This window comes from Microtus oregoni, unplaced genomic scaffold (genome assembly GCF_018167655.1).
Source record: "Microtus oregoni isolate MIOR12 unplaced genomic scaffold, Mior012 000014F_ref0000157, whole genome shotgun sequence".
NCBI lineage: Eukaryota > Metazoa > Chordata > Mammalia > Rodentia > Cricetidae > Microtus > Microtus oregoni.
Genome location: NW_024543073.1, coordinates 34,453,687 through 34,479,500, shown reverse-complemented (window position 1 = coordinate 34,479,500; position 25,814 = coordinate 34,453,687).

Sequence of the window (25,814 nt, the reverse complement as noted above, 5' to 3'; positions counted from 1 at the left end):
GGAACAACAGCTGATAAAAGATGTTTGATTATAAATACTGCTGGATTGATTCAACATATGTATTTTGAAAATACTTTGATGTTAAAATTTAAGTCAAATGATATTTTACTTTAGAGAAGAGGTTTTGCTTTTGTTTCCACAGGAAATGAGAGGCTGTGGAATCATTCTGGGCTAAGAAAAAATAGGTTTGATCATGGAATACCCCTTGAGAAATCTCTTATAGGAGCAGATGGCCCAGATGATCCAACATTTCAGAGGAACTCTGTTTGAGTTTCCTCTGAATTCTACATCCAGAACAGTTTCAAGACTACTAGCTGAGATGATCAAGCTTCACAGAATTTTCCAGCAAGACATGACCATAATTCTAAATTTTCTTTAGGTCCCTGTAAGATTATCAGTATCCTCAATTAGCAGGAATTATCCTGGAAAACTATGCCCTCATTCTCCCCCAAAATAGATTATGGATGTTTTTCGTTTTTTTAGGGTGCTGGTTACAAGTTGTTATGGATAATTGTCAGGAAGAAAGCTAAACAAGGGAGATTAAGTTCAGAATATTTAGTTTGAAAAAAAAGGTGAAATATTGTGGGACAATGGTCTTGTACTTTGTCAAGATTTGTCACTTATATTTTAATAAAATGCTGATGGCCAATAGCCTGGCAGGAGGTTAAGTGTAGTTAGCAGGCAGGAAATAGAGGAATGGCAATGAGAACAGGAGAATTCTGGGAAAAGGAAAGTTCAGTCTGTAGATGTCACCCAAACGTAGAAGATGGAGGTGAGAATGACTCGTTGATGAAAGATACCAAGCTACATGGATAACATACATAAGTATTTTGGATTAAGATGTAACAATTAATTAGTAAGAAGCCAGAGCTAATAGGCCACCTAGTTTATGATTATTGTAGATCTCTGTGCATTTCTTTGGGACTGAACAACTGCAGCACTGGGTGGGACAGAAACCTTGGTCAACAGTGAAAGTTCTCAACATTTAAAAAATTTTAATGCCATTATCTGTGGTCTCTGTGGCTTCCATGGCCAAAAGAATAAAGATCCTTGGCAGGCAAGAAGGTACTTTGGTTCAACACTAGTAAGTAGCCAGTGTTGGTTTAAACTTCCAGAGTCTAACACTGGGTAGTTTACTTTAGGAATATTTAAGCCCATGACAACTTTGTAAAACCTTTTCTGGAGAGAATTGGCTCAACCCCATGTCACAATGAAGGTTAAGACATGACTATGTTATGTCCTATAATGATAGGTTCTATAGATTGACTACATAGGACTCATTCCATAAAGAAAGGTTCTGTAGTTTAACAAGTTCACAATAAGGGGCTGTCGGAGGATCAGGAGTAGTCTTGGTTACACAGATAGGACAAAGGTCAAAAGGCTATTAATAGAGTCCACTCCACTCCCAGCCTTCTGGGTGGATAACAGGTTATATGTCCTTCCTTCAAAGAAACAACATTGTGTCTTAAATGTTTCTTAGTGATTATCTGCTATCAGAGAATTCCAAGTGCCTCCTACAATTAGTGAACTGGGACATGAAGAATAAAACTGATTTAGATTCCATCTCCCCCCCCCCCACCAACTGTAACACTCAAAAGAGCAGGCCCTCCACGTTGCCTGGCAGTAAAATAGAGCCAACCTTGTTGGTATGGATAAGGCAGCTCTATCTGTTGCTTTCATTGGTTAATTAATAAAGAAAACTGCTTGTCCTAATAGGTCATAACATAGGTAGGCAGGGAAGACAGAACAGAATTGTGGGAGGAAGAAAGCAGAGATAGGATGATGCCATGAATCTCCTGCCCAAGACCGTAGGTTAGGATCTTCCCTGGTAGGCCACAGCATCTTGGTGATACACAGATTTAATGGAAATGGAAATGGGTTAATCAAGATGTGAGAGTTAGCCAATATGAAACTAGAAATAATGGACCAGGCAGTGTTTAAATGAATACATTTTGTGTGTTGTTATTTGGGGTGTAAAACTAGCCAGGGAGCCAGTTCCCACCTCTCCTTCAACAGTAATATTATCAGTAATCATATAACTTTCAAATTTTACAATTTATGTACCTGCTTTAGGTAATTTCAAGTCAATTGGAGTAGGTGTAATAATCTTTATTGGTCAGCAGGTGTCACAGTTGCAGCCATGTGCCACGGGGACATGGAGGAAAGAAGTGAGCAGCTGGGGCTTCCACTCTTTACCAGACTGGTTCCACATATTCTGTCACCTACTTAGTTGCTAACAAATATGCTTTGTTTAACAAAATAAGAGCAGCTATTGAGTACAGTTAAAGCTATTTTGTACATAAAGTTGCTGTCCAGAAAAAGAAGGATACCCAAAACTTCCGCTCAGTTGCTAGTCCCTCAACATCAGACTATGACAGGAAATGTCAGGTTCCTAAGCAGTGGCAGGAGGGCTGTGGACAAGGCAGGAAACATGGTGACTGGTGAACCAGAAATGTGGTGGGGATAAGGATTCCTGGTTAGCATGGACTCGACCCCACTTTGGGCACCCAGATGAAGCAGAGTGCACCAGATAGGGGGAATGCAAATCAAATAATCCCACACTATCTCCAAGTAGGGAATACTAACCTTTTTCTTTATTCAAAGGGAAATTCATGAATCACAATGAGGATGAGAACTTGTGGATTGCTTCTAGACTGGTGTGGTATGATGGAATAAGGCCCCCTGAAAGGTCACTGTGAATACCCTCAAAAATTACTAGAACATGTAACTGAGATGAAACTAGTACATAGAATATACCATGGAAGACCTAATTAACAGCACCCCTCAAACAGCAAGAAGCAATATGAACAGATATATGCATGTATTCCCAAATATTGTCCTTAAATGTCTGTTTACATTTAAAGGGGAATATGCTATGGAGACCTGCATTGGTTTAGATGTTAGTTTATTGATACAAATTTAAGGTCAATTTTGTTATATGTATATGTATTTCTGATCTTGATTAAGGTATTGTGATTCTGTAATTTATTTTAAAATGTAATATATAATTAATAAATATAAGTTAATAGATAATCATTTATAATAGTCAAGTTTGTAGTTATGTTAGTTAGATTTTGTAGATGTATGAAAATATATTTCAGTTAGATAGGTATTCTTCAAATCTTTCAGATACCTTCAGAGTATACATTTAAATGTTTTAAAATTTTAGCACTTTTCATGACAGTGAGACACACCTACTCTTGGCAGAACCAGTTACTTCAAGAGGAAGATGGGCATGGAAGAGACTCCTTAGCCATTTGGAGAAGAAACTACTCTTGCCTGAACTGCTTCACTGGACATGCAGTATCCATAAAGAGATTACTGCTAAACTTCCCAAAAGGTGAAATGATCTTTCAGGGTTCCTGCTTCATGAAAAATCTGCCAGACATTCTGCAGAACACAGAAGAAAGTGACTGAACTGTCTTTGAAATTTTCTGTTTCATGGAAAAGTCTGCTGGATACTATGGGCTGAAGATGGAAGCTCCAACAGTACAGAAGAACTTTGGGTGACTGTCTAGGCAGTGAAATGTCTCTGTCAATTCCAGAGTATTGGAAGTTGTTTATTATGCATATCTTGTTTACTTAGGTAATATTATATCCTTCTGGAGTCTTTGATGTTCCTTGGGCAGCTGAGGAGAGGGAACCTGAAATGACCCTATCCTATAGCCATACTGATGAATATCTTGCATATCACCATAGAACCTTCATCTGGCAATGGATGGAGATATAGACAGAGACCTACATTGGAGCACCGGACTGAGCTCCCAAGGTCCAAATCAGGAGCAGAAAGAGGGAGAACATGAGCAAGGAAGTCAGGACTGAGAGGGGTGCACCCACCCACTGAGACAGTGGATTTGATCTATTGGGAACTCACCAAGGCCAGCTGGACTGTGACTGAAAAAGCATGGGATATACCAGACTCTCTGAACATGGCAGACATTGAGGGCTGATGAGAAGCCAAGGACAATGGCACTAGGTTTTGATCCTACTGCACATAATGGCTTTGTGGGAGCCTAGCCTGTTTGGATGCTTACCTTCCTAGACCTGGATGGAGGGGGGAGGACCTTGGACTTCCCACAGGGCAGGAAACTCTGACTGCTCTTCAGACTGGAGAGGGAAGGGAAAAGGAGTGGGGGGAGAGGGAGAGGAATGGGGGGAGAGGGAGGAGGCAGAAATTTTTCAATAATAAAAAAAAGATCCAGTTCCCTTAAGGATTCCAGGGAGTGGTTTGCCTACAGAATGTTTTGGTCTAGGGTATGTATAAGCATGTCTTGTTTTGTTATAGCAACAGAATGTCTAATTATGAATGACCTGTGACCTTCAAAAAAAGAATTTATAGTTATAGTTGTTGTTTTCCTTAGTTATGATAAAATATAAAGTAGATAAATATTGTAGCTGCAATTCTTGCTTGATAACTGTTTTGTTATATGTACTTTTACTATGTTAAAGTTAAAGCCTTCTTCTTTGTTTAACAGAAAAGGGAAAATGGTGTAGGATGTCCCCTCTGTGCATTTCTTGTATTAGTTAATGAATAAAGAAACTGACTTGGACGTGGCAGTGAAGGTGCACGCCTTTAATCTTAGTACTTGGAAGTCAGAGACTGTAAGTTCAAGGCCAGCTTGGTCTACAAGAGTTAGTTCCAGGACTAGATCCAAAACTACAAAGAAACACTGTCTCCAAAAAACAAACAAACAAACAAACAAAAAAAAAAAAAAAGAAAGGAAGAATCTGCCTTGGCCTGATAGGACAGAATTTAGGTAGGCAGAGAATAAAAAATTGAATTCTGGGAGGGAAAAAGCATAGTTGGAGAGACATCAGAGAGATGCCATTGTTCTGTGGACAGAGATAGATGTGCTGAAACTTTTCTGGTAGTCCACGAACTCATGGTGATATACAGACTAAGAGAAATGGGTTAAATCAATCTGTGATAGTTAGCCAATAAGAGGCTAAAACTAATGGGCCAAGCAATGATTTAATGAATACAATTTCTGTGTGGTTATTTCAGAGCTAAGCTAGCCAGGCAGCCAGGATGAACAAGCAGGTCCTCCTTTCAACATCACCGAGGTATTGCATCACCCAGAGTAGGCTAGACCCTTCCATATCAATTATCAAACAAATAGTGATACCATAATCTTACAGGCCAAACTATAAGAGAAAAGAAGCATTTTCTCAATTGAAGCTTCTTCTTTTCAAATGACTCTAATTTATGTCAAACTGACCCCCCAAAAAAATTTCTAATCATGATAAATAGGCCTTGTCCTGTTGTTTCAATGTACTCAGAATATTTTTGATTTCCCCATGTTCTTTTATCTTACTCTTATTATTTTTATTTTGTTATTAGTATTTATTAAAATTTCATTGCAGAGGTCTTTTACTTTGATGGTTCAATTTATTCCTAGGTTTTTTTTTTTTTTTTTTGTGTGTGTGTGTGTATGTGTGCATTTAAGTTATTTTATTTCTGTTTTGGCCTTTCTTTTCTTTTCTTTTCCTTTCTTTCTTTCTTTCTTTTTTTTTTTTTTGATAGGGTTTCAGGCTGGCCTCAAACTAACAGAGATCCTCCTGCTTCCTGCCTCCAATTCCTGAGTGTTGGAATTAAAATTGTGTGCTGCCACCACCCGGCTATGTTTTGGTTTTACTATATTCGGCTGTTATAAATGAAATTGTTGTCCAAATTCTGTATTCCATTTACTTTTCTCAAAGTGTTGACAAGAACCAACAGTCTACTCTTAAAATATATTATTCAGGGTATTTATTTGTAGGGCCCAGGTCTACCCTTGTTCTTGGGGTTCATCTTGAGGACAGTTTCTGGTCAGCCAGCTAAAACATTCTGTTTGTTCCTGTGCTCCCTTTGCCCCACCTGGTGATTAGCTGTAGGGCATTGTTGACTCTATCTTTTGTGTGGTAATTTCCCACCTGCCTGGGTGGAAATCCTTGTGCAGCAGCAAGGTATATAAGGATTTCCCTAAGGTTAAATAAATGGCATTTGGCTGATCTCCTCTCGAATGACCCAGGTCTCTTTGTGTGTTCTTTCAATCTCCAGGTCCTTGCCCAACTCACATATGGTACAGTGGTGTGTGAACTGTACCGAGGGGGTAACACAGAATTGGGTGTTATATTTATTGATATGATGAAATACTGATAAAAATAAATCTTGGATAGGAAAGAATTTATTTGACTTATACTCTATATCCTATTTTGTCATTGAAAAAAGTCAGGGTAGAAACTTAAAGCCAAAACCTGAAAGCAGGAACTGAAGCAGGAGCCACAGAGAAACACTGCTTACTGTCTTGTTATGTAGGGATTATTCAGTAATTGTTTTAAAAAAACAGTTTAAGACCACTGCTTGAGTCTGATACCCCCTGACACACACACACACACACACACACACACACACATCATGAACTTTCTCCAATTACATCAATCAATAATCAAGAAAATGCCCTACAGTCTTGCCTACAAGCAATATAATGAAGAAATTTCCACACATGAAGTCTAGCTTGTGTCAAGTTGGAAAAAAAGAGTCAAAATCTGTAGCATCTTTTACATTCAATCATATTGTTTACAAACAAAAAATATTTAGGTTTCTTCATTTTATATTTATCCTTTATATTATTGTTGAAGATTTTATTAATTTAGTGAAAATGAAGTAAAGATTATGTTTTACTAATTCCTGGTTTTAAAATTTAAATGTTTGATTTTCTCTCATTTGATAAAGTGTTAGATCTTTATTTATATAGAAGTTATTTTAAATGTGTTTCTGCTCTTCCTACTTTTGTAAAAATTTTATTGTGAAGGAAGTGTTATTCTTTTGGTCTCTGGTCCCTTTAAAGGGCAAGCCACACCTACTCCCAGCTACCTCTGACCCCTGCCCTGCCATTTTGAATCTCTTTCTATGGCTGTCCCCTCTTGGCGTGCACGCACGTGTCTCTCTGTCTTTCTCTCTCTCTCTCTCTCTCTCTCTCTCTCTCTCTCTCTCTCTCTCCTCTAAGTAATAAAGGTTCATTTCTGATTCATACTATGTGTCTGTCACATGTCCCTACCCACGCGCCCGCTGGCTGTTCAGACCCGGGACCTGCCATGAGCTGCTCCAGGGCCAGGCATCCTCCCTGCTGCTCTGTGAGCCTGCTGGGGACTCTCTAGCATTTCCCGCCACTAGCTGCAGGGAGAACTGCCCGGGGATCTTGAAACATTAGGAAGGCTGAACTGGATCAATGCTCTTATCTACACCTATTAAAATGATCATATAATTTCTATTTTTTTATTCAGGTATTGTATTATATTCTTATTTATGCATGTGTTTGCATGTCTGAAATTAAAGTAATTTGATCATAGGTGGTTCTTTTGTGTTTATTTAATTTGGTATCTAGATATCTTATTGAGAATTACTGTGGGCATGTTCATCAGGAATAATGATCTATATTTTCTGTTTCCTTATTAGGTTTGAGTATAGAGTCAATTACTGTTTCATGAAATCTTAAAACTGAACTACACAGTTTCAAAGATTTTGATGACTGATAATCCATTTTTATTTTTTCCATTTTCTTATATTTTCTCTGGTTTCTTCAATGACCCACTGATCAATTTAATTTTTTTTTGATTTTTATATGTTACTAGAATATCTATAATGAATTAATTTGCTTAATAGTTTATAGGTTTTAGTTTTACTGCACTATGATGTGACAAAATACAAAAAAAAAATGTGTTTGTTTTTGTTTTTTAAGAAAAGGTTTTCTTTTGTAACAACCCTAGATATCCTGGAACTCACTTTGTAGATCTGACTGGCCTGAATTTTACAAAATTTTGTCAGCCTCTTCCTCCTGAGTGCTGGGATCAAAGGTATGTGCTACCTTGCCTGGGTTTTTATTTGTTAATACTTGCTGTATGGCAAAATGTCATATATTTTAGAGTAACTTCAAAGGAATTCTATGAAGACATTTATATCACAGCTTTGTTGAGTGGAATATTTCCAGAATTGTGGTAAGTCATTTGATCCGAGATGACGTTCACCTCTCAGCTTATTTGTAGGTTATTTCTGTCTTGATTACCAACTGTTTTAGACACTGGTCTATTGTTCTGAGGAGACATAATGGCCAAGGTAATTCTTGCAAGACAAAACATTTAATTGGAAGCTTGATTACAATCTCAGATGTTTAGTTCCTTATGATGATGGTAGGGAGCATGATGACAGATAGGTAGGCATGATAGCACTTCAGTAGCTTAAAACTTTAAATATTAATTCACAATCTGCTTCTGGGGAGGGAGAGAGAGATTGGGGCTGGTGGTAGGCTTTTGAAACCTCAAAGTCCACACACATGGACATACTTCCTCAAAGAAGGCCACAGCTCTTAATTTCTTCCCTAACAATTCATTATTTATACATACAAATAAGTGAACTTATGGAGGCCAATCTCATTCAGACTGCTACATCTATCTATTGATGTGAATGAAATACTAAATTTAACAACTATTATGTGGTGATTTTTATATACCTTTATTTCCAGTATCTCTCAAAATAATTTTTCTTTTAAATAATACTGTATTTGCTAATCTCCAGTAAAATGTATTTATAAACATTACATTATCTTAAATTAATGTGTAATAGCCACACATATCTCTAAAAACTAATTATGGTTTGAGTTCCACTGTATTGAATAAAAACACAGAAAGATCTGGATAAATTCAGACCCCTCTAGCCGAAAGAGTAGAGCCAAAATAATCTAGCAGGGAGAGAAGAACCAAAAATCTAGGTTAGCTGGTTCAGTGACTCTGTTCCAGGAACTAGCTGACCATAAAGTTAGATTATAATCTTGAGAATAATCTTGAGAAACAGGGAGTTACCCCCTTGTGATTATCAATGGTATTTTTGGAATTTTCCAATGATAGATCCTCCCTACCCTTTTGGGGTTTGGGGGTTATGGTTTCTTCTCTTAAATACTCCTTCACCCAGCTACTAGGGGTCAAATTTTCTACCCCTGTGTGGGAAATGAGTTTCATCCCCGGTGCACTGGTTCCTGTCTTGTCAATAAACTTCGTGTGATTGCAGCAAGGACAGTCTCTCATGAGTTCCTGTGGGGTCTTGTGATCCCGAGATTTGAGTGAGAGTCTCCCCACTCCGAGGATCTTTCAGTCCTTGTGCTTTCCCTGGTATCTATTCTCAATCAACTTGTCTTTATTTTTTTTTTTAATTTATGAACTGTACTTCTTAAAAACAAAATTTACTGGAGAATAGTTATTGGATTATTGCTTAATTTTTGTCTTCTGTTTATGTCTTTCATGTATACTTACTGAATTGATTTTTGTCCTTTGGTTATATCATTTGTTTTCCTTCTGAAGCCATTGGTTTTATAGACATAGACATTGTTATTGTTTTTTTTGTCTCGAATTTTACTAATAGGGACTATTTATAAACGGGAATAATATCAGTCAGCAGAAACAGGATGAAATGGGAGAAAGAAATTTGAGGATTAAATAAGATCAAATATACATTTAGAAAATACATCTTGTACAATTACTATAAACTTATAAATAAGCAAACAAAAATTACTACTTTGCCCTATAGCCACTTTTGTAGAATTGCAACTTATTTATCAAGTTATCTAGTTAGCTGATGATTCCATCATTTACAAAATGTTTGAAGGTTATATTAATTTTCAATTTCTACAATAAAAATGACCAAAAATTTTTCAAATCTAAAACAGCATTGGCTTATTATTTCACAATTCCTAGAGGTCATAAATTGGTATGCAATGTGAATCACTTGGCAGAAAAAGACTGAAATTCATTATTGATATAAGCTCCTGTCTGAAAACTATAGAAAGAAATTTGCTTTTAAACTTTTTAAAATTTTAGTAAAATTCAGGTCTGTAAAAGTGTAGGACATTGCTTTCCATACCTATGCGATATTCGTCACTTTTCTGTTGCTATGACTTAAAAAAGCTGGCAAAAATTAAGTCAAGGAAGAAAAAGATCACATTGTTTTACACTTCCAGAGGGGATGAAGCTCATGGTAGGGCAGGTATGACAGCAGTGGAATGATGTTGCCAGATAATATTTCATCTGCATACAAGAAGCAGATAGAGAAACAGAGAGAGAGAGAGAACAGGAAGTAGGCTTAAGGCATAAATCCTAAAAGCCCACCACTAGTGATATATTTCCTCTAGAAAAACTCTAACCACTATACATTTCTATGTACTCTCCAACAGAACCACCACCAGATTCAAACTGGAGATGTTCCATCTTAAAGCTACAGTATTCTGTCCCTGGCCTCCACAGGCACCTGGTCATTCCATGATGCATAATTCATTTAGTGCAACTTCAAAATTCTTCTTATTTTTTAACAAAACACTTACCAAAAGTTCAAAATCTGAAACCTCATCTGAGTTTGAAGATTCTCACTTAGTGTGATACCATATTAAAAATTTTTGAACTTCCAAACTTCAATGGAAAATAGTATACTTTCCTATTCCTAATGAGAAGAATGGGGACCCAGAGAGGACAAGACTGAAACCCAGAAGGACAAACACCAAATTCTGAGTACTATGTCTGGTATCTGTTGTCTCTGCTCCTTCAGCTTAGGTATTTCTGCTTCTCTGGTTTTGCTGGTCCAACATACTCCTTTTCTTGGGCTAGTACTACTTCCTGTATGCAGCCCCCCTTGACAGATGTCTCATGGCTCTAAAATCTCTAACATCTTTGCATCTCATTGGAAAGCAAGACTTTATGCTCACAGTTTCATATAATAGCATCTCAGTCTCTTCTATTAGGAACTCTAAAACTGACACAAGCTGCATAGCCTCAGCCCTTTATAAATCTAAAACCACACCAATGTGGATACCTGTGCCACATCTTGCTACCAGCTCTGCTTGTAGCCTGGCCTCCTTGGAACACAGCTGGAGGAGTTCCATATGCTGAAACTGGTGAAACCATCCATCGATATTTGCTCTCCAGGAGCAAGAACTTCCGTAAGCTCTCTCTTTCTAGAAGTTGAAGCCCTCACAATGCATTTCCTGTTGTGTAGAGAAAAAGGCTTCTTAACAGCACCATTTTTTTAACAATTATAGCAGCTTTAATTTCAGTACCTGTCTCAGATGCAATTTTAGAGTTTATAGTAATATTTTTCCTTTCCAATCTGTATTTTTAACTTATTTCTTACCCACTTGTTCCTGTGACTGATGTGGACTTGGTGAAGATCTTTTCCCATTTTGTATGCTGCTGTTTTGTCTTGATTACTGCATCCTTTGCTCTACAGAAGCTACTCAGTTTCAGGAGGTTTCATTTATTAATTGTTTCAGTGTCTGGGCTACTGGGGTTATATTTAGAAAGTGGTCTTCTGTGCCAATACTCTCAAGTGTACTTCCTACTTTCTCTTCTATGATTTTCAGAGTGGGTTACTATATTTGGGGTATGTAACCCATTTGAACTTGAGTTTTGTGCATGGTGATAGACATGAGTCTATTTTCATTCTTCTACATGTTGATATCTAGTTATGCCAGCACCATTTGTTAAATATGCCTTCTTTTTTCCATTTTATATTTTTGACTTCTTTGTCAAAAATCAGGTGTTTTTAGGTGTGTAAATTAATGTCTGGGTTTTCTATTTAATTCCATTGGTCCTCCTGTCTGTTTTTATGCCAGTACCAGGCTGTTTTCAGTACTGTAGCTTTATACTAGAGTTTGAAGTCAGGAATTGTGGTGCCTCTAAAAGTTCCTTTATTGTACAGAATTGTTTTGGCTACCCTAAGTATTTTGCTTTTCCATATGAAGTTGAGTACTGATATTTAAAAATCTGTGAAGAATTTTGATGGGATTTTGATGGGCATTGCCGTGAATCTGTAGGTTGCTTTTGGTAAGATCAAAGGTTTCACTATGTTAATTCTACCTACCCAAGAGCAAGGAAAATCTTTCCATTTTCTGGTGTCTTGTTCAATTTATTTCTTCAAAGATATAATGCCCTTTTCAAACAGGTATTCCACTTAGTTGGTATGAGTTACTCTGAGATATATTTGTGGCCATTGTGAAGGGTGATGTTTCTCTGATTTCTCTCCTAGTCCATTTATCATCTATGTACAGGAGGGCTACTAAATTTTTTTTTAGTTAATCTTGTATCCTGCTATATTACTAAAAGTGTTTATGAGTTGTAGAAGTTCCCTGGTAGAAATTTTGGAGTCGCATATGTAAACTACTATATTATGAGCAAATAGTGGGAGTTCGATTTCTTTTCTGATTTGTATCCCCTTGAGAGTGGACAACCTTGTCTTTTTCCTGATTTCAGTGGGATCACTGTGAGTTTCTCTCCATTTAGTTTGATGTTGGCTGTTGTCTTGCTGTATATTGCCTTTATTATGTTTAAGTTTGTTCCTTATATCCCTGCTCTCTTCAAGATATTTATCAAGATGGGATGCTGGATTTTGTTGAAGGCTTTTTCACCATATAATGAGATGATCATGTAGTTTTTATTTTTTAATATCTGGTGGATTACATTGACAGATTTTCATATGTTGAACCATCCCTGCATCTCTGGGATGAGGGCAACATCATTATAGTGGATGATTTTTCAGATGTATTTTTGGATTCATTTTGTTAGTATTTTAGTGAAAACTTGGTTTTGAAATAAGACCTAATAATTCTCTGTATTTGCTCAATGCCTGTTGTTATATCGCCCTTTCCATTTCTGAATTTGTTAATTTGGATATTCTGTCCCTGACTTTTGGTTGGATAAATGCTTATCTATTTTGTTGATTTTCTTGAAGAACCAACTCTTTGTATGACTGATTCTTTGTATTATTTTCTTTGTTTCTATTTTGTTGATTTCAGCTACCAATTTGATTATTTCCTGCCATCTAGTTTTTCTTTGGTAAGTTTGCTTCTTTTTGTTCTAATGTTTTCAAATTTTCTGTTAATTCACCTTTTTGGGATTTTTTTCCAGCTTCTTTTTGTGGGCAGTTAGTGCTATGAATTTTCCGCTTAACATGGCTTTCATTATGCCCTATAAATTTTAGTATGTTGGCTAGTCATTTTCATTGATATTTAGGAAGTCTTGAATTTCTCTCTTTATTCCTTCCTTGACCCATTGATAATTCAGCTGAGCATTGTTTAATTTCCATGTGTTTGTGGGCTTTCTTTAATTAGTGTTATTGTTGAATTCTAATTTTAAGTCATGTTGATCCAATAAGATACAAGGTGTTATTCCAATTTATTGATTCTTTTGAGTGTTGTAAAGAGAGAGAGAGAGAGAGAGAGAGAGAGAGAGAGGGCTGCTTTTTGGTTCCCTGTTGCATAGCCCCAAAATAATCACACAAGAACTGTATTAATTAAAACACTGCTTGGTCCATTAGCTCTAGCTTCTTATTGGCTAACTCTTGCATATTTTTAACCAATTTCATTAGTCTGTGCATTTTGCTTTGCTTTCCCTACCTAGCTGTGTTCCACTATAGCTCTGATATATGCTCAAAGCAGTTTCTTTATTCATTAACCAAAAAAAGCAACACATAGACAGACAGACCTCCCACACCATTTCTGCTTTTCTGTTTAAACAAAAAGGAAGGCTTTGGTTTTAACATAGTAAGATTACATATAAAAAACAGGTATCAAGCAAGAATAACAGTTACAATATTTCTATCTACTTTATCTTTTATCATTACTAAGGAAAAGTATAATAATAACTATTTTTATTCTTCAACTCCATCAAAGACTCCAGAAAGATATAATAGTACCTAAGTAAACAGGAAATGCATTGTAAGCTATTTCCAAAACTCTAAAGATGACAGAGACATCTTGCTGCCTGGACAGTCATCAAAAGTTCTTCTGTAATGTTGGAGGATTCATCTTCAGCCTACAGGCCCATAGTATCCAGCAGACTTGTCTATGAAGTAGGAAATTTCAAACACAGGTTCGCCTATATTGGCACTTTCTTCTGTGTCCTGCAAAATGTCTGGCAGACTCTTTCATGAAGCAGGAACACCTAGCGATCGTCTCACCATTAGGCAAGTTCAGCAATCATTTCTTTGTGGGTCCTTCATGAAGTAGTCCATGTAAGGGCAGTTTCTTGCCTAAATGGCTATTAGACTCTATAAGGAGCCTCTTTGATGCCCATCTTCCACTTGAAGTAATTGATGATGCCAGGAACAGATGCATCTCATTCATAAAAAATCTTAAGCTCTTTAAACATTTTAAATGCTATATTTTGTAGCCTTTTGAAGGTTTGAAGAATATCTATCTAATTGACATATGTCTCTATGTATCTAGAAAACCTAACTAATATGACTACAAGCTTGACTATTATAGACGATTATCTATTAACCTATATTTCTTAATTACACATTACATTTTTTAAATGAGCTGGATAAACACAATACCTTAACCAAGGGCAGAAATATACATATAATAAAATTGACCTTAAATTTTCATCAATAAACCAAGATCCATAACAAATGCAAATCTTTATAGGATATACCCCTCTGAAAATAAATAAGCATTTATAAACAATATTTGAGAATATGAGCATAGTTCTGTCCAAACTTGTTCCTTTTCTTTATTGGGCAAAGTAATTTTTTGAAGGGTGTTCAAGGTGACTTTTCAGGGGGTCTTTGTCCATCAAACCATATTAGTATATAAACAATCTACAGGTTCTCAAACCTCTGTTAAAATAAAAGAAGAACATCTTTTCTAAAGCAATATATCCTTAGACCCAAATTCTGTAGTCAAGATATTTTTGTTTAGCTTAGCAGCACATATAATAAAATATCTCCTTGTACTTAACTCTTTTGAAATCAAAAAATTCAAAGAAAACACAGTAATACACATAAATCAGACTCTGGGTGAATTTTCTATCTACGTGGCTTATTCTTTGCTTACTCCTTTTAATCTATGACTGTATTTTGTTTCTATAAAGACTACCCTTTTAAAACCACTTACTTCTTTTTATAACTGTCAATATTCTTTTTCTTCTCTTTACCAAACCTACGTACATTTATCCAGCACTGTAACCCATTTATAGATCTTTTTATTTGGATTTGTCTTTATTGCATATCTGTAATTATTTTCTGACCAGAAGCACTTCTTAAACTGCTAAGTGGTTAAGAATCTAAGCTACAACATTACTAGGGTACCTATAGTACTATCTGTTTGCAGTGCTCATTTCAACATGGCAGAGCTGCTCACTGCTTCAGTGAGCCACAATCACTGCCCCACTTCAGTGAGCCACAATCACAGGCACCACTTCCAGGCACTTTGACATCAAGAAAACTGCACCATGTTTCTCACAAACTCCATTAATATTAATATAAAAATGAGACTGCATTTCTTATTCTGAGTATGTTAGATTGCTTATGTAGGAATATATGGGAACTTTCTAGTTTTTGTAAGTTGTTATGCTACTTTGTAATTAATAATAAAATATATCACTACTTTGTATTTTAACAGAATTTAATCATCAGCTATATTGACTATAAAATGTTATCCCATATTATTGATACTTAAAATCTGGAGAAAATATTGTGTTCTTTATTCTATAGAGAGTAACTAATTGATTTTGAGAAAAGCTCTGAAGTAATTATTTTAAACTTTGGGAATATTTGTATTCATTGCAACCACTCACTTATGTTATTGTAACATGAAAACAGAGAAAGAGTGTAGATATACATGTATAAAAGAAACTTCAGATATGAAAATAAGTGGCATTCCAAATTTGGCTCATGAGTGGAAGAGGTCATTTGAGTGAGTCAAATCCCTATAAGAAAATTCCAAATTTGTACCTCTGTGCCATGTCAAACGCACTTTCTTTGTATATACAGGATGATGTCCATCATTGTACATTTTGTGGCATAGTCTTGACTTCAGTTAAGATTTGATTTAACAAGTATAAGATCATAATTTTTGAAAGTGCAGTTTCTTTAAAGCTTTGACAGTCAGGACCAGTGACATGCCTAAGTGGGTAGAGGTACTTGTATTTAGGCCTGGTAACCTGAGTACAGTCCTAGATCCCAGCCAATAGCAGGGAGATACAATATTAGAGAGCTGTCCTCTGACCTATACATGTGCCCTGTGGCATGCATACATTAATCACCCAGAGGAAATTTTAAAAAATGTTGAAGTCACTACGATACTAACAATGACCACATGAGACTATCCACATGAGAATTTCCTTTAAAATGAAGTATTTAAAATATATAAGTGAAAATATGTGAATAATGAGTATGCATGATTCATCAGATGGCAATGAATGCATGAATTATTATGTTTTACTTGTCTTATAAGAAATATAAACTCAAGATAGATTATTCCTTAATTGTTACATTTCTGAACCTTGGGACATATTTATTTCTGTAGTTCCTTTAAAGTTTTTCTCACAGGAAATGTGATTTTAGAGATCTTTTAGAATCATAACAAATAAATTACAAAGAAATACATAATGGTAGAATTATATTTAAATTCATATTTATTGTTGGTCTTTGTGAAATTATAATATTTCTGCTCATATCTTATTATTTCAATATATTTATTTCCTATATTTTCTAAGATTTATTAATTTTCTACATACCTATAAATTGAAAGTTCTTTTATGTATTTAACACAAATATAGGTTATCTGTATGGAATTGTATGTCTTTATTTTAATAGATTTGTGGTAACATCTATGACATGCATCAAAGTTTCTCAGCAGTGAATTCCTGACATTTTGAACTGGGAATTCTGCAGAGGGGTACAGCCTCCTGTTCTGTGACACACTTAGCAGCATCCCTAGCTTCTGCCCACTAGATGCCAGTATCACATTCATGAAATTTAGAGAAACAAAATGTCTCTATTAGATTATAGATGTCCTCTAGGGGTGTGGGTAGAGTTGCTTAGACTTAGTGATTTAGTCAGACAAGTCACATGTTTTTATTAGCAACATTGATGACTTCTCAAAATATGAGTACACTAAGGTAAAGACTGGCAGACAAAAAGCATGTGACTACTAATATATCACACATGACCCACCTTCTGATTTTTTTATTGTTACTACCAAACACCAATGGTAAACATTGAATTAACATTGTAGATTGGTATTATGTTTTTATATGTGTGTAAAATGAGTTAACACAGAATTTACTTTTGCAAATTTTACTCAATATTACTCTTATAAGGGTTTTTTTAATGTTGGCATTGTGATTTTTTTTTTCATTTAAATTACCATATGGCATAATTCACTCATTTAATATGGAGGAAAATCTGGACTTTTTATTTGCATTTGAAAGCAGGTTTTTATCAAATTATTTATCTTATTATGTCTTACTACTATTTGTGTTATTTTTCTGATATTGATTTTTTTTTTAAGAATTTGTAAAGTTTCTTTTTTTTCTGAAGTGTATTCATGGAATAGTTTTTTCAAAATGCAATATATTGAAGTTTTAGTTACACTAAAGTTTGGAACTATATCTCCTTTTCCATTTGTGATATCAGCAAATTATATTTTATAAGACCATTTGAACATAATTTTAGTATTTAAAAATATTTGAAACTTCAATTTTCCTAAAATAATACAGTGCTTGAATATATTTTGAATTGTGATGAGATTTCTTTTACTATCATACATTTTGTGAATTTGGGGAAACTTTGGATGTAATAATTTTTAAATACATGTTCTGTTATTAACTGCATTGTTCCAACAGCACCAACCAGAACATATTGACAAATGTCTCTTCTTTTTATCTTGATTACTGATGTTTATCTTCTATCAGAAATGTAAGAAGCCAGAAAGTCTTCTACCTTGATTATTAATTTTTCTGCAACTATATTAATTTTTGCATTGTTTGCAGAAAATCATTCTTTGATGCCTTAGTGAGTACTAAAGCATTTAGAATGTTTTTATGAATTATTCATTTATTAAATGCTATGAATTTATCAACTTTAAATCTGGCATGATTTGTTAAGTCTAATTTGTTCAGACATTATTTATTCAACAAGAGTTTGGTCATATCTTTTCTATTTAATATATTAGTTAGGATGTTTCTTCATCTCTGTATTTAGAATAGAACTCTTAAACATTATGTAATTATACTTTTTATTTTAGTTAATTCTTGACATTTTAAAATCCATGTATTAAGTTTATTTATGATGTAAATGTTCATCTTCTTTTCCTTTATAGCCATAATTCAGTATTTTCATAATTCCCTCTAATTAAAACATTTTCTTTTTCATCCTTTGCTAATTCTGACACTCCTCCCAGTATCTCTCTGCAACGCTCCCTGAGCCTTGAGAGGGCTTGTAATATGTATCTTCATGTTAGAACTGAATATTTAATGTCTGTTATTCTCTTCACCTTCATTAGTTTTGAGGCACTGTGTCACCATCTACAACAAACAGAAACTTCTTTATTTAAGCTGATTTTTAAAGAGTTATACATTTTTCTCTGTTCCCCTTCCTTCCGGTCCCCTTTAACCCTCTCCTGTGGTCCCCATGTTCCCAATTTACTCAAGAAGTCTTGTCTTTTTCTACTTCCCACATAGATTAGATCCATGCATGTGTCTCTTAGTGTCCTCATTGTTGTCTGGCTTCTCTGGGATTGTGATTTGTAAGCTGGTTATCTTTGCTTTATGTTTAAAAAGCTCTATGGGTAAGTACATATGATAATTGTCTTTCTGGGTCTGTGTTCTATATATGATGTTTTCTAGATCCATCTATTTTTCTGCAAATTTCAAGATGTCATTTTTTTTTCTGCTATGTAGTACTCAATTTTGTAAATGTATCACATTTTCCTTATTCACTTTTTGGTCAAGGATCATTTAGGTGTTTCCTGGTTCTGGCTATGACAACAATGCTGCTACAAACATAGTTGAGCACATGTCCTTGTGATACATTTGAACATCCTTTCGGTATATTCCTAAAGGTGGTATTACTGGATCTTGAGGTAAGTTGTTTCCTAATTTTCTGAGAAGTTGTCATACTAATATTCAAAGGGACTGTACCAGCTTGCACTCCCACCAGCAATGCAGAAGTGTTTCCTTTACTCCACATCTGTTGTGATGAAGAGCGGTGGGCTACGTTCTGCCGCCCAGCTAGCTTTACCCGAAATAATTACACGGCCCGAAATAATTACATGGAAAATGTATTCTTTTAAACATTGCTTGGCCCACTAGCTCTAGCCTCTTAGTGGATAACTCTCACATCTTGATTAACCAAATTTCAATTAATGTATGTAGCACCATGATGTGGTGGCTTACCAGGAGGATTCTAGCCTATGTCCATCTCGGAGAGGAGGAGCTATGGTGTCTGCTTGACTCAGCTTTCTTTCTCCTAGAATTCTGTTCTGTCTTTTCTGCCTACCAATGTTCTGACCTATCAGGCCAAGCAGTTTTCTTTATTAATTAACCAACAAAACACATCCTCTCCAGTATAAGTTGTTATCAGTGTTTTTGATCTTGGCAATTCTTACAAGTGTAAGATAGAATCTAGAAGCTGTTTTGATTTGCATTTCTCTGAAGGCTAAGAATGTTGAGTATTTTTTAAGTGTCTTTCAGATATTTTACATTCCTCTGTTGAGAGTTCTCTTTTAAGTCTGTACTTCATTTTTTATTGAATTTTTTTTGATGTCAAATTTCTTTGTTTATTTTCAGAATCACACCTCTGTCTGACATAGAGTGGATGAAGATATTTTCCCATTCTGCAGGCTGTTGTTTTGTGTTATTGACCATGTCCTTTGCTTTACAGAAGCTACTCAGTTTCTGAAGGTCCCATTTATTAATTGTTTTCTCAGTGTCTTTGCTAATGGGGTTATATTTAGGAAATGGCCTCCTGTGCCAATGTATTCAAAAGTAATTCCCAATTCTCTTCTATGAGGTTCAGTGTGGGTGGCTTTATGTTGATATATTTGATCCATTTGGACTTGAGTTTTGTGCATGGTGATAGATGTGGATCTAGTTTTTTCTTCTACATGTTGATATCTAGTTATGCCAGCAGTATTTGTTAAATATGCTTTCCTTTTTCCATTTTATATTTTTTGCTTCTTTGTCAAAAAACAGGTGTTCATAGGTGTGTGGATTAATATCTGGGTCTTTGATTTGGTTCTATTGCTCCGCCTGTCTGTTTTTGTGCCAATACCAGGCTGTTTTCAGTACTGTGGCTCTGTAGTAGAGTTTGAAGACAAGGATTGTGATGCCTCCAGAAGTTTGTTTATTGTACAGGATTGTTTTGGCTATCCTGGTTTTCTTTTTTTTTCCATATGAAGTTGAGTAATGTTCTCTTCATTTATGTGAAGAATTTTGCTGGAATTTTGATAGGCAGTATGATGAATCTGTAGATTGCTTTTGGTAAGACTGCCTTTTTTACCATGTAATTCTGCTTATCAAAGAGCACGGGAGATCTCTCTGCTTTCTGGAGTCTTTTTCAATTTCTTTCTTCAAGGATTTAAAGTTCTTCTCATATAAGTCATTCATTTGTTTGGTTTGAGTAACTCAAAGATATTTTATGTTATTTGTGGCTACTGTGAAGGGTGATGTTTCTTTGGTTTCTTTCTCAGCTCATTTATTATCTGTTTAAAGGTAGGCTACTAATTTTTTTTAATTAATCTTGCTTCCTGCTACATTACTGAAAGTGTTTATGAGTTGTAGAAGTTCCCTGGTAGAATTTTTGGAATTGTTTATGTAAACTATCATATCTTCAGCAAATAATGAGAGTTTGACTTCTTCTTCTTTGATTCATATCCCCTTGATCTACTTCTTTTGTCTTACAGCTCTAGCTAGGACCTTAAGAACTATGTAGAACAGATATGGAGAGAGTGGACAAACTTGTTCCTGATTTCAGCAGGATCACTGTGAGTTTCTCTTCATTTAGTTTGATGTTGGCTGTTGGCTTGGTTTATATTGCCTTTATTATATTTATGTATGATCCTTGTATACCTGTTCTGTCCAAGACCTTTATCATGAAGGTATATTGTATTTTGTCGAAAGCTTTTTTGGCATCTAATGAGATGATCATATTCTTTTTATTTTTCAGTTTGTTTATATGGTGGATTATGCTGACAGATTTTTGTATGTTGAACCACCCCCATATCTCTGGGATGAAGCCAACTTGGTCATAGTGAATGATGTCTCTGATGTGCTTGTGGATTTGATTTGCCAATATTTTATTGAATATTCTTGCATCAAAGTTCATGAGTGAGATTGGTCTGTAATTCTCTTTCTTAGTCATGTCTTTCTGTGGTTTAGGTATTAGGGTAATTATATGCTCATAAAAAGAGTTTGGCAATGTTTCTTCTGTTTCTATTGTGTGGAATAATTTGAGGAGTATTGGCATTGATTCTTTGAAAATTTTGTAGAATTCTGAACTGAAACCATTGGTCTTGGGCAGTTTTTGGTTGGGAGACTTTTGATTACTGTTTCCATTTCCTCAGCAGTTATAGGTCTATTTAATTTACTTATCTGGTTTTGACTTAATTTTGCGAAGTGATATTTATCCAGACAGTTGTCCATTTCCTTTAGGTTTTCCAATTTTGTGTAGGACATAATTTTGAAATATTACCTGATGAATCTCTGTATTTCCCCTGTTTCTGTTGTTATGTCCCCCCTTTTATTTTTTGATTTTATTAATTTAGATATTCTCTCTCTGCCTTTTAGTTAGTTTGGATAAAAGTTTGCCTATTTTGATATTTTATCGAAGAAGCAACTTTGTCTCATTGATTCTTTGTATTTTTTCTTTGTTTCTATTTTGTTAATTTCAGATCTCAATTTGATTATTTCCTGCCATCTAATTCACTTGGTTGTTTGCTTCTTTTTGTTCTAAAGTTTTCAACTGTTCTGTTAATTCACTAGTATGGGATTTTTTTTTTCCAGCTTCTTTATATAGGCATTTAGTGCTATGAACTTGCCTTTTAACACTGCTTTCATTGTGTATTATATATTTGGCTATGTTGTGTGGCCATTTTCATTGAATTTTAGGAAATCTTTAAATTCTCTTTTTATTTCTTCCTTGACACATATATGATTCAGGTGAGCATTGTTTTATTTCCATTTGTTTGTGGGCTTTCTGGAATTAGTATTGTTGACTTCTAGTTTTAATCCATGATGATCTGATAAGGTACATTAGGTTATTCCGGTTTTTTTTTTCTTGTTTTGTTTTTTTTTTTTTTATTTGTTGAGGTTTGGTTTGTTAATGAGTGTGTAGCCAACTTTTGAAAAGGTTCCATGAGGGGCCAAGACAAAGGTATATTCTTTTCTCTTTGGATGGAATATTCTATAGATGTCTATAAAGTACATTTGAGTCATAACATCTGTTAGTTCTCGTATTTATCTCTTATTTTTTTTTTGTCTCACTGACATGTCCACTGTATTTTCTCATAAACTTTGTCAGCATCTAATGAGATCATCATATGGTTTTTATTTTTCAGGTTGTTTATATGGTGGATATAAATATTGATATATTTTCATATGTTAAACCATCCCTGAATCTCTGAGAAGAACTTAACTTGATCATGGTGGATGATAGCTCTGATGTGTTCTTGGGTTCATTTTGCCAATATTTTATTTAGTATTTTTGCATCACTGTTCATGAGTGAGATTGGTCTGTAATTCTTTTTCCTAATAATGCCTTCATGTGGTTTGGGTATCAGGGTAATTATAGCCTCATAAAAAGAGTTTGGTAATGTCCTTCTGCTACTATTGTGTGGAACTATTTGAGGAGTATTGGTATTCTTCTATGAAAATCTTGTAAATTTCTGAGCTGAAATCATCTCATCCTGGACTTTTTTTTTTTAATTTGGGAGATTTTTGATGACTGTTTCTTCTTCTTCAACAGTTATAGGTATATTTAATTTGCTTATTTGGTCTTGATATAATTTTGGTAAGTGATATTTATCTAGAAAGTTGTCCATTTCCTTTAAGTTTTTGAATTTTGTAAAATTTTTTTTTGAAATATGACTTGATTATTCTCTGTATTTCCTCCATTTCTGTTGTTATGTCCCCCTTTTCATTTCTTATTTTGTTAATTTGGATATTCTTTCTCTGCCTTTTGTGTAGGTTGTACAAAGGTTTGTATATTTTGTTGATTTTCTTGAAGAACCAAGTCTTGGTCTCATTGAGTTTTGGTTTTGTTTTCTTTGTTTCTATTTTGTTGATTGCAGCTCAAATTTGATTATTTCCTGCTTTTTAATTCTTTTGGGCGAGTTTGCTTCTTTTGGTTCTAAAGTTTTCAACTGTTCTGTTAATTCACTAGTGTGGGATTTTTCAGCTTCTTTTTGTAAACATTCAGTGCTATGAACTTTCCTCTTCACACTGCTTTCATTTTTGCCTCATACATTTGGGTATGTTGTGTAGTCATTTTCATTGAGTTTTATGGTCTTGAATTTCTCTCTTTATTTCTTCCATGACCAATTGATAACTCAGCTAAGCATCATTTAGTTTCTAAGTGTTTGTGGGCTTTCTGTAATTAGTGTCGCTGTTGAATTCTAATCTTAACCAATGGTTATCTGATAAGATACATGGGGTTATTCCAATTTTTGTATCTGTTGAGGTTTGTTTTGTTACTTAGTATGTGGTCAATTTTTGAAATGTTCCATAAGTTGCTGAGAAAATCATATATTCTTCTATGTTTTGATGGAATGTTCTATAGATGTCTTATTTTTCTGTTAAGTTTCTGTCTGGCAGAACTGTCCAGTGGTGGGAATAGGGCATTGAGGTCTCCCACTATTACCATGTGGAGTTTAATGTATAATTTAAGCTTCAAAGTGTTTCCTTTACTTATGACAGTGCCCTTATATTCAGGACATAAATGTTCAGTATTGACATTTCCTCTTGGTGGATTCTTCCTGTGACTGATATGAAATGTCTTTGTCTGTTTCTTTTGATTTAATTTTAGTTTGAAGTCTGTTTTGTTACAGATAGCTACACCAGCTTGTTTCTTAGGTCCATGATTGAAAATTTTTCCCAACCCTTTACTCTGAAGTGATGTCTGTCTTTGAGGTTAAGTTGTGTTTCTTGTATGCAGCAGAAGAATGGATTTTGTTTTTGTATCCAATCTGTTAGCCTTTGTCTTTATAGATGAGTTGAGTCCATTTATATAAGGAATGTTAATTACTAGTGACTGCTATCTCCTGTTAATTTACTTTTTATTGTTGGTGATGTTAATTTGGGCATTTTCCCTTTTGGGGGGAATTTGATGCTGTGAGATCATCAATTGTCTGTGTTTTTGTTGATGTAGCCAACTTCCTTATGTTAGAGTTTTCCTTCTAGTATTTTTTGTAATGCTAGATTTGTGGCTAGGTGTTGGTTAAATCTGGTTTTATTATGGAATATCTTGTTTCGTCCTTCTACGGTGATTGAAAGTTTTGCTGGTAATAGTAGTCTGGGCTGGCATCTGTGGTCTCTTAATGTCTGTATAATGCTTGACCAGGATTTTCTGGATTTCCTTGTTGCCATTGAGAAATCAGGTGTAATTCTTATAGGTCTGCCTTTTTATGTTACTTGATCTTTTTCTTTGTAGCTCTTAAAATTCTTTTTTTATTCTTTATGTTTAGTGTTTGGATTATTATATGGTGAGAGGACTTTTTTATCCAGTCTATTTGGTGTTCTGTAAGCTTCTTGTATCTTCATAGGCATATCTTTTTTAGGTTGGGATACTTTTCTTTTATAATTTTGTTAAATATATTTTCTCTGCTTTTGAGTTGAACTTCCTTTCTTTCTTCTATACCTATTATTCTTAGGTTTGGTCTTTTTATAGTGTCCCATATTTTTTGGATATTTTATGTTAAGCTTTTGTTAGATTTAATGTTTTCTTTGACTGATGAGTCTATTTCCTCTATTGTATCTTCAGAGCTTAAAATTCTCTCTTTCATCTCTTGTATTCTATTCTTTATGCTTGCATTTGTGGTTCGTGACTTTTTTCTCATGATTTCTGTTTCTATAATTTCCTTGGCTTGTGTTTTCTTTATTGTCCGTATTTCAGTTTTCAAGTCTTAAATATTTTCTTTCATATGTTTGTTTGTTTTCCTTGGTTTTCTTTAAGGGATTTGTTGATGTTTTTCAATTTTTTGTTTCTTTTTTCTTCCATTTCTTTGAAGGCATTTCTCATTTCCTCTTCAAGGGTCTTAAACATTCCGTCCTAAATTTATTTTTGAGGTCATTTTTCTTCTGCTTCATCTATATTTGGTTGTTCAAGTTTTGCTATTGTAGAGTCACTAGGTTTAACTGTTGTCCTGTTGCTCTTTGTGGTGTTGTGTGTTTTCTTACCTTGTGTACCAATCTTTTTCTCAGGTAGGAGTAGTCGGGGCTATCTGCGACTCTGGTGATCAGTCTTCCAGTTACCAGTGGATACAATGCTCAGAGATTGCTCCTCATGTTGCAGTCAGAGCCACAGTTTCAGTCACCTCACTAGTCACTTCCTGTTCCAGGAGGTTGCTTGGCGCTCCCAGTGTTTGCTCTGAAATATGAGGGGTTGTTTGGACCTGAGCCCAAAGAGATTGCTTGTTTGGGGCTCTTCTTGCTGAAATTGCTGCCTTGGGCCTGCTCTGGCAGAGGTCCTGGCTCAGAAATCAGCAGTTCTGGATTTGCACCCCAGACCGACAGAAGTCTCTGGTTCCTGCCTACTCCCTTTCAATATATATCTTGTATTTAGTTACCCAACTCTTATCTATTATAAAGAAAATAAAAGAAATGAGAAAACAGAAAAAAGCAAATCTCACATGGGAAAAGCTACTCTTACAGGTTGTTTCAGTACTTTCAATATCTTATTTGCTCTATTTGGATTTTGGGTTGTAAAACTTCTTTGTTCTTCAATATCCCTGACTGCTAAATTTTAAAATGCATTATACATTTAAAACTAAGTTTGAATTTTAATTTTAATCTAATTT